This window comes from Cetorhinus maximus, chromosome 5 (genome assembly GCF_964194155.1).
Source record: "Cetorhinus maximus chromosome 5, sCetMax3.hap1.1, whole genome shotgun sequence".
In the NCBI taxonomy this organism is placed as follows: domain Eukaryota; kingdom Metazoa; phylum Chordata; class Chondrichthyes; order Lamniformes; family Cetorhinidae; genus Cetorhinus; species Cetorhinus maximus.
Window position 1 is genome coordinate 28,398,983 of NC_135883.1, and position 8,799 is coordinate 28,407,781.

The window sequence follows — 8,799 nt, forward strand, 5'->3', positions numbered from 1 at the left end:
GCATCAGACCAAAAAAGCCTGGGAGGAAATGGCAGCTGAGGTCAGCAACATGACGTTGTGCGGCGCACATGGGTGCTGTGCCGCAAAAGGTTCAATGACCTGCTGCGCTGATCAAGGGTGAGTACCGTGTTGGCATGGATCAATGTGGAGAAGTGTTAAGGGCTGGCCGTCCCCCGGTGGAGTTCAGGAGTGTTAGAGTCTGAGTGCCAACCGTCAATGACACCGGAGCTGGTCAAGGGGGTGAGCCCTGGCTGCTTGGACTGAGTGCCTTGCGGCTCGAGGGCCACAACTCGGATGTGCCCTGCAAGGTGTTCCTCGGGTTGGATTGGCCAGTCTGCAATGGCGCTGCAGGTAGAGAGGGGACTAATCAATGATCCTGTGTCCTTTCAGGAGAAAAGGAGCCATAACAACATCGAGAGGTCAAGGACAAGCACAGACCTCCCAAACCTCCTAATCTTGACGAGGTTTGAAATGGATGCATTGGAGCTTGAGAGCTGCCACCCACCTCGGTCAGCCAGTTGTGGAGAGGTAGGGGTCCCTGACAAAGGTAAGACCGCAGTGCACAGAGGTGAGAGTGTCAGATTGTGCAAATATTCTTGTGTAGTCTCTTTGTTGATGGGAGCCTCAAACCTGGAGTCCCCATTGATCATTGAAAGACGAGGGCACCATGATGCAGATCTCCACTGTGTCACCAAGGTGCCTGGCATGCACAGTGACAGTGTGATGACTTAAACTAATGACATTTCGTTGTTCTCCCTTAGATTCACCAGCACGTATTTGAACGCAGGACCCCGAAGAGCCACCCTTGACACCAGAGGAACAAGGGTCCTCTGGTCACATCTGCGTCACATCCCCTCTCTGAACCAGACACCAGCGCAGATACCAGTACCTCGGTGCGCATTAGATCGTCGGCTAGAATGTCAGTGCACAGCGGTGAGGGCACTTCACACTCGCTTGAGGAGCAGGTGGAGGCAGAGAGTGCCTAGGGCACTGGCAGTCAGAGGACTGCTGGGGACCAGGACGATGTTCAGTCGAAGGCAGATGATGAACCTCTGGAGTCGTCCATTAGGCAGCAGGTGCTGGATGCCCAGAGGGGTGTGCGAGAGGATCTGGCAGAGATCCATGAGGGTATGCTTGCCATGGTCTCTGTTATGAAGGAGTCCATGTGGAGCATGAGCGCTGCATTGACCCTCATAGCCGAGGGCACTGCCTCCTTCATTGAGAGAGTGGTGATTCTCATGGAGAGGCAACTCCAGGAACAGAATCAGGGCTTCCTGGGGTTGCGCTCGGACTTCAAACCTCATTTAGGCGATGATCTCAGGTGTTCAGTGCCAGTGTGGATGAGGTGCCCAGTATCCTAGCCAGGTGCCTTCCATCAATGGCAAGCAGAGGTCCCATGCGACCTCACCTTGGCGCACGAGCTGCTTGTCGTCTCTGTGGGCTCCTCCCAGAGTTCTCTGGATGACAGTAGCAGCTCCTTGGTCCCTCTGCCAGTGACCATGGCATCTGATGAGGCTGTGATGACTGGGGAGATGCCATCTGTGGCACCGGCCGCTCCCTCCCAGGCGGGCCAGCACGGGCTCCACTGGCCAGAGGACGACCGCCAAGGTCATCAAGGCCAACAGGACAGCACAGTCAGCAGGCTGTCTCCAACGCTGCTGCCAGCGAGGTAATGTGGGGGCACAAGACACAGCACTTGCAAACGTAAGTTTATGGCACCATGAGCAAAAGAGGGACTGTTCACGGGTGATCTTCTGTTCTGCCATGTTTTGTTGATATGTTTACTGGTGTGGCCATTAACACCATATATAGTTCTGTTCATTTAATATGAGTGTTAAAATTATATAAATTTTGCTTTTGTCTTAATGGGCTGAGTATGTTTCACTTGTTTTGTAGGTGCAGGGCATACCAGTATCTAATGCTGGACATGAGTGGTCCTAAACTTTATTGCACAGCCACTGAGTGGACTTTGGGTTCAAAGGAAAGGGTCATTTCAGACATCTTGGATGGAGACAGCAGCCCTGGCATGAGGTGGAAGCAGATCTTTGGCAGCCTAGCTAAAGGAGCATTGGATCAAGGCGTCCCTGGTGCCCTGCCTCCCTGAGGGATCCAGAGGTCTGCCTCCACACCCTCAGCATTCTCCTCATTGTGTTCCTCTTCCGACTCACTACTGGATTCATCCTCTGTGGCCTGTGGAGCTGCCTCAAGATCCTCTTCCTCCAGTGGGTCCCCCCTTTCCACAGCCAGATTGTGGAGAGCGCAGCATGCAACCACTATCAGTGACACCCATTCTGGGGGGTATTGTAATGCACCCCTTGAACAATCCAGGCATCGGAAGCGCATCTTCAGAAGACCTATGGTCCTCTCTATCATCGCCCTTGTGGAGGCATGACTCCTATTACAACGCTGCTGTGCCTCTGTTCTTGGGTGGCGGCGAGGCGTGCCACCTTTCAATGGATAGCCCTTGTCACCCAGCAGCCATCCATCCAGTCGAGCTGAAGAAGTGAATAGCCTTGGCGCCTGGGAGTGTCTGAGAATGTAAGCATCATAGGAGCTGCCAGGGTACCTTACAGAGACTTGCAGAATCTACATCTTGTATGCACAAACTATTTGGACACTCATCAAGTGGAAACCCTTGCTGTTGACAAAGGCACCTAGCTGACCCGCTGGCACCTTGATGGCCACATATGTGCAATCGATTGCACCCTGGATGTGAGGGAATCCCGCAATTGCTGCAAATCCTCTGGCTAGCTCAGCCTCACTGGCCTCGTCCGTTCAGAAATGAATAAATATCATTACCCGCCTGAACAGAGCATCAGTCACCAGCTTGACGAAACTGTGGACAGCTGATTGGTACGCTCCACAAAGATCCCCCACTGACCCCTGGAAAAACCTGGAGGCATAGAAGTTGAGAGCCACTGTGATCTTAAGAGCCACTGGCATGGGGTGTCTACCGACACAGCTGAGGTAATCTCAGGCCCAATCGTCTGACAGATGGAGGTCACGGTCTCCCTGGAGAGGCAGAGCCTCTTTCGGCATTGCGCCTTGGACATGTTGAGGTAGCTGCATTGCTGCCTGGCAGCAGGATAGTGGCATCTTCTGCAGCCCCTTACGCCTTGGACTACCTGCTGGCCCTGCGCCCCTTGTGCTTGCACCTCTCCTACTACAGGTGGCTCCCCGGAAGCTGTATAGGGACACCTGACCTCCTCTCCCTTCTGCCCCTCTTTTCCTCCTCAGAGGAGGTGCCACCAGCAGACAGCACAATCCCCATTACCAGGGTAACAGAAAGGCTGTCTGGTACCTGGAAGGGTCCATACGATCAAAATTCTCCGGGGGCCTTAGAAACACCAATGAGTCCTGAAATGAAGCCTGGAAATGCTAAGATTGAAGCTCAGAACAGAGATGGAGTTGTCAAGGTCAAATAAGCAACCAGCAGCAAACTATCTCCAAAACTCCTCACTACACACAATGGCAATGCTGCTGTTTATCCCACCCTTGGATGAGGTTGCGTTAAAAGTGGGCTTCCCACCTGCCCGTTTTGCCCGTGCAATGAGCGTGAAATCGTGTGGGCAACGTAAAATCGAGTCCAGTTGGCTTTTTAATGGCCTTTTAATTGTTGGCGGGCGGGCTCCGACACCCATGTGTGCCTGCCAACCTGAAGATTGCCCGTGTGAGGGATGACACTTGCCCGATGACTGGCGAGAGTCCCGACGTCATCTCGCGCTATTTCACGCCTGTTCGGGTCAGGTGTGCACCCGCCCACAAGGCAATAAAATTTTACCCACAGAGTCTGATTCTTATACCCACTTTGTATTTCCCTTTTTTTTAATTTTAAGATTTTCATATGGTTTTTGCATTTGTGCTAGTTTGATCTGGTCAGAATCAGCGTAAGGAAACTAAGGTGTAAGAGCACCCTGCTGGCTCATCATGTTTCTGGTGGGCATGGAAACCTGTTTAGTGAAATGAAAAATTGCTCCACGTCAGTCATTCTCTAATTGATGGCTTTAGAAATCATTTACCCTGTGGCAGAACATATCTTACCTTCCAATAACCCTCCCTTTCACATTGTGGTTTTGCCCCTGCCTGAAGGAGGGCTTAGTTTTTTTTTAAGGTTTCCTAGGTTACTCAACATTTCAAGCACACTTTGCGAACACACCCTTCCAATTTGTGCTGACTCGCACTCCACAGAATGCTAAAACAAGTGCTGTTAAAGTGCTCTCCTGCTACATTTTAATCAGTTCTGGGTATTTTTCAATTTCATGGTACTGGGACTAGTTTTTGAAATTTAATTTTAGTTTCGCAAAAATAGAATAAAACCCAGACATGTCGGGTGCAATTTTCCGGTCCTGCCAGTGGTGGGTTTCGTGGCGGGCAGGAGCGGAAAATTCGGAGAGAGATTAAAAATTGCATTTCCGCCAGCAGAAAATCAGTTCGGGATTTTCCCCTCAACACTTTCACGTCGGGCTGATGGTGGGTCAGTTTTCCCGCTGATCCATGTCAGGAACGCCACTTGCATGCATTACCATGTCACGAACGCTCATTAAAAACGCTACTTGCCGGAATCACATTTCCCCCTGCCCCAATCTAGCGCCACACCAGCAGGGAATTAGACCGATCTAAATCACGCTCGGAAATAAGTGGTGTGCAGCTGTCACCTCAAGACTTCGAGGTGTGTGCAACATTCAAAGCCTACCTGCAATAGCGCTGCTCCAGGTTCTCACCAATCCCAGTGTTACGTCACACTAGTGGAGATGTAGGGTAGGTCTGCTCATGGTGGGTGCCTCTGTATTCCAGGAGGACAGCAGTCATTGTGTGCAGCAGCTCTCAGGCAGGGCTGCACTCTGAAACAAAGACCAGCATTGCAACCAGGGTTGGGGGGGTGGGACAAGGATGACGGAAACGTGAGGGTCAGTGGGGTGTGGTGGGGTTGGTGGGGGGGATGGGGTTGGCCAGAGGTGGGAAGCTGGAGCCCGCCATGGAAGACTAGAACGCAGACACAGAAGGGTGTGGATGAGAATCAAACTGTATGAATGGGAGGGGATTCATGCAGACTCCGGAATAGGAGCTGAGAGAGGTTGTGTTAGTGTGAAACAAGAGGGATGGGTTGCACAGAGACTCATGGAGGTGGTTGGGGGAAGCGAGACTGTATTGTGATAAGTTATGAAGGAACGGGAGAGCTCTTTGAAAGACAGTCATAGTCCCTCGTCTGGGGCCAAGAGGTCGGAGTGAAAGATTAAAGGCAGTCTTGGAGCTTTGTGGACCTCATAGTTAGAGCAAGGGATTAAAGGCAGTCCTGGGGCTTTGGGATCTCATAATTCGGGTAAGAGATTAAGGGTAGTCCTGGGGCTTTGCAGGCCTTGTTACAGGGTTTATGCATGGCACACATATCGTAGTCCTGCTCCAGGAAGGGACAAGGCCTGTGCGCTCAATTGGGATAAGGCACAGCTTGGTGTGCAGGGCAAGTTCATAGTTAGTGACAATGGGGTGAGGGGGTGAGGTCCACATGCAGCACGGAGACATCAACAGTGATGGGTTCAGGGGGGAAGGCTGGAATGTCCACCACAATGACAATGGGATCCAGAGTTACTGTGTAAGGCTGGAGAATAACAAGAGGGAGGTTTACCTGCACGTTGTGAGGATCCAGGAAAATTGGAGGGGCCTGGACACTGAAAGGGGGTTTGTTGAAGCAGGTCTCAAAATAAAAATGCAGCACCATCATCTTGAAAGCCCCAGGTTATTGCACAATTTAAAATCGAAACTGGAAGAAGAATCTGCATGGGAGATACCTGATGCAATGTGGGAGGAGCCCACGGTTGGATTAAAGGGAGCACCCTCAAACTGCCTCGAGTCACAACATTGAAAGAGAGTCAGAGCTGAGAGAAAAGAGGAAGACTTCATTGAGATGGTGCCATTAGAGCTGCTGCATTTTGGTGCACTTTAACGAGAGACTGCAAGAGCCATTGGCTTCACAATACAGTTGCTCCATTTGAGCTTTAACAGAGAGGTATGTGAGAATGGAAAATGCAGGCAACTGTTAAGGAGGCATAGCTGCTGCATATCTATCAGATCATCAATGGAAGCCTCGAATGTGCTTTCTCCAATTGGCATGGATAATGGGCCAAAGGGCACCCAGTCATTGCTGAAGTGCAAGTTGAGCTTAGTCAGTATACCAGATCAGAGATTGCAGGAGTGCTTTTGGTAAGGTGGCACATTTCATGAATGTGTCTAAACCTCTTCCAACCTTTGTGGGATTGAGATGTCAAGTATCAGGGTTGGTGACCTAGATCTGTGAGTTTGCACCTCAGCTATAAGGCTATATCAGCGAAAAGCTAATAGCGCAGGTGCAGCTCTAAGGCAGGACAACAGATTTCTATTTGTGAGTGGAAGGTACACTATATTTGCCCAGTATTCCTTAATCTGTTGCATCTATCAATCCACAGAGAGAAAGAGAATTGAATAATGGAGCCTGCGCTCAATGCTGCCTTCTTGATGGCAGTGATCTGATTGAGGAGGAGAGGAAGGGTCCGGAACCGCCTCGCGCAGCTTCGAGGGGAGGCCTAGCCTGAGGTCCATGGTCTAGGGGAGCCCAGCAAAAACCAGAGGATAAGGAGGTTAGACCCATCCCACAGAGGCAACTCTCACAACCCAGAGTCTACCGGAGAAGACTTTCCTATCTGGAGATGAGCAAAAGACAATGCTGTGCATGTCTGCACTTGTCAAGAGATGTGGTGGATCATATCTGCAACATTCTGCGGGAGGATCTAATGCCTGTGGACTGGGAGGACACCCCCCCACCAGTGTCCCTGAAGGTCATCGCTGTGCTCAATTTTTTTTGCCTGCAGATCGAGCCAGGGGACTTACACAGCTTCTCACAGTCCTCAACATTTAAATGTGACAGGAGGTGACAAATGCCCTCTACAGTAAGGCTCATCATTATGTGAAGTTCACACTCGAAGAAGCTCGCTAGGTTGTTAGATATCTGGGGTCTGCAGCTATCTCAGGCTTCCCCAGAGTACAGGGTGCAATCGATTTACACACGTGGCTTTGAGATCTCCATGACAACAGCCCCTGATGTTCATTAACAGGAAGGTGTTCCACTTCCTGAACATTCAACTGGTGTGCGATCATCAGAAGTACATCATGCATGTTTGTGCCACATATCCTGGGAGTTCCCATGACTCATACATCCTGAATCACTCCCAGGTGCCTCACATATTCAAAGGACCTCAGCAATTACAGGGCTGGCTGCTTGGCGATAAGGGGTATCCCTCAAATGGTGACTCATGACACTCGTGCATCCTCCTCAGAGTGCCTCGGAGGAGGGATGCGGCATATAGCTCGAGACGATCCATTATCGAGCAGATCATTGGCATCTTGAAGGTGCGCTTCCGATGCTTGGACCGCTCAGGTGGAGCCCTACAGTACTCTCCACAGAGGGTGTCCCACATAATTGTGGTCTGATGAGCCCTTCACAACCTGGCGCTTCACAGAGGGGATCCCCTGCCAGACGGCGACATGGAGGAGGCTGAGAGCTCCTCGGACGATGAAGAGCAGGAAGGGCAGGAAACTGAAGAGGGAGATGATGAGGGTCAGCTCATTGACAGTTGGCACTCAGACTCTAACGCCCCTGAGCTCCATAGGGGGACAGCCAGACTTTAACACTTCACCACACTGATACATGATACTCACCCTTGATGAGCAGAGCAGGTTGTTGAACCTTTTGTGGCACTGTATTCATGTGTGCTGCACAACATCATGGGTGCTGACCTGGGCTGCCACCTCCTCCCAAGCTCTTTTCACTAGGTGTGGTGGCCTCCTCCTTCCATCTCTGGGGACGAGGGTGTCCCTTCTGGCAGCCACCCCCTCCAATAGCACCATGAGGCACTTGTCCGAAAACCAGGGGCCCAAGTGTCCACCTGACCTGCCCTCCCGCCTGGCATCTCCAGCTGCTGTTGAAGCCGTAGCTTCAGTCCCCAGAACGCATGAGATATGTTCTTCCCTGGCAGCCTTCAAGGAGCTGCCTGTGCCGTTTTTAAACCACCCACCGGGTCGCCATTGGGAAGCTGCGATTTCACCCTGGGCGGGCCTTAATTGGCCAGCCAGCATGAAATCGTGGTCGTGGGCCAACTGTGGGCGGGGGCTTGTTTCCCCACCGATCCCGGGCCTGCTGTTTGTGCATGCCCGCCAAGGCTAAAATTCAGGCCATTGTATATTCTATGGGCATGTCTTGACATGGGAATGAACTAAAGAGAGGAGTACTTAAAAATAAGGGGAGAAATCATTTTAAAAATGCATTGAGTCACATAGAGCTCCTGATTGAATATAACAAGAGTTAAGTTTTTCTCCATCAATGCTTTTAGGCATAATTACTATTGTTAATTTCCAGAGAAATGTGTTTCTGCACGTTTTGGCTGCACTAACCAAGAGGAGGATTTACACTGTTCCCTTCCATCCAGGAAGTAGACATTGACTGCTGCTTTGGGCAGCAGCTCTCTGTTAATGATGAATGCCCTTTCTCTCTCTCATGGGGAGTCAGAGGAAGGGAACAGAGACTAAAGTGCGTGAAAAAAGTGAGTGAATCCTATTTTATATTTATGTTTCCTTTTTTGCCAACATTAGCAAATGAAAGGAGAGGATTATCAATATGTTCTTATAAAAAAACTGAATGCTGCTTGGATACTTTCAGATGATATAACACTATATTAAAAAATCTAAAACAGCTTCTGAACTTCTTAACTGGCAGCTACATGACTAAATACAAGTTATTATGTCTCATTGACTTTGAACACTATACTTAAA

At 50.4% G+C, this 8,799-nt stretch overlaps 1 pseudogene; it reads left to right on the forward strand.

Moving 5' to 3' along the window:
• Positions 1-8,357: 8,357 nt before the first annotated feature.
• On the forward strand, positions 8,358-8,559 carry LOC144681160 (small nucleolar RNA U3; annotated as a pseudogene).
• The last annotated feature ends 240 nt before the right edge of the window (positions 8,560-8,799 follow it).